Below are 1,557 nucleotides of genomic sequence, written 5' to 3' on the forward strand. Positions count from 1 at the left end.
TTCATTTATCACGGTAGGGTCTAGAACCGATTAACCGCGATAAACGAGGGTTCACTGTATCGCGTGGTCTTGCCTCATCCTGTGACCACGTTATGTGTCTATTTTCAGGGGAACAGACCCAGGCTCAGAGAGGGTCGGAAAGTGCCCCAAGGACATACACCCTGAACGCAGTAGAAGCAGCATGGTCTGTTTGTTGCTTCAGCCAATCTGACCCCGAAGTCGATGCTATTTTCTGTGATTTTTGACTCCCATCCGTACCAGTGGCACCTGGTGCATTCGCACTGTATCTCGCATGGACAGAATCAGCTGTTGGCACACTGCACAATCTCCATCTCAAACTCTGGCCTGGGGTGTGAGCTGGGGAGAGAGAGAGCAGATGTCTCATAGGAACTTCCTTCTGCTTCTTCGTCTTCTGACATAGACAGAGAAGACGCCAGACAGCAAAGTGGGTGAAGTGGTGGCTCCAGAGCAGATACATGTACCTGGAATTTGTAAATATGATCTTTATTTGGGACAAGGGTCTTTGCAGATTTAATGAAACCGAGGGTCTCAAAATGAGTTCATTCTGGGTTTAGTATGGGTCCCAAATCCAGGGACAGAGTCCTTCTGAGAGGGGAGCAGAGGGACACAGAAAAGAAAGCTGTTAAGACAGGCAGAGATGGCAGTTATATGACCCCAAACTAGAAGCTAGAAAAGGCCAGGGAGATTCTCCCTTAGAGCCATTCGAGGCAGTGTGGCTCATCAACCTCTTAATTTCTGACTTCTGGACTCCAAGGCTGTGTGAGAATAACTTTCTTTTGTTTTCAGTCATCTTCGTTGGAGCAATTTGCAACTGCAGCCCTAGGAAACTAATACAGTTACTGGGCTCGCAGATTGTGGGGGAGCTTCTGGGGATTGCTTCTCATTCTCTGATACTGATTCACCTCCACATTTAAGGAGGCAAGGGTGATGGCAAGAACTTATTGATTCCATTCATTCACTCATTTATTGAAGGCAGTATGGCTGGTGATAAAAATACTACATAGCTCTACTAAGGGGTCTAAGATGCCTTAGTGGGCTACCCTGGGAACTTGATCCACACCGTGATAAGGACGGCAAACAGGTCGACTTGAGAGAGTTGTGAACTTCATCATAGGATTTGAGCCTAATCTGTTTCCAAAGACAGGAGATATGGACAAATCTGATTTTAGGATGAGTCTATCTATCATCAGTGTGTATGTTTCTCAAGCCAAACTCTCCCTAGCGTCAGTGTTCTGAAAGTCAGGTAAGGTGTACTATTACTAAACTAAAATATTAGCACTCCCCCATTTCCCTTTTTCAATAGAAAATGAAGCCAAATAATCAAATTACCCACTTTTGAGGTTTTCTTTCTTTAAATGTTTCTTTCTGTTTAAAAATCATTTTATTGGGAGCTCATATAGTTCTTATCACAATCCATCCATTTGTATATATGTTGCCATCATTTTTAAAAAAACGTTTTATTAGGGGCTCATACAACTCTTATCACAAGCTATACATACATCAATTGTGTAAAGCACATTTGTACATTCATTGCCC

General features: G+C 43.5%; 1 protein-coding gene across 2 annotated transcripts in view; it reads right to left on the bottom strand.

Annotated features, from left to right (window-relative positions):
* Window positions 1-1,557, bottom strand: part of DRD3 (dopamine receptor D3) — a 46,064-nt gene that overhangs the window by 7,464 nt on the left and 37,043 nt on the right. The window lies entirely within an intron of this gene.

The sequence above is a fragment of the Echinops telfairi genome, unplaced genomic scaffold (assembly GCF_000313985.2).
Source record: "Echinops telfairi isolate 266 unplaced genomic scaffold, ASM31398v2 ScPeMD7_6;HRSCAF=24_0, whole genome shotgun sequence".
Taxonomy (NCBI): Eukaryota; Metazoa; Chordata; class Mammalia; order Afrosoricida; family Tenrecidae; genus Echinops; species Echinops telfairi.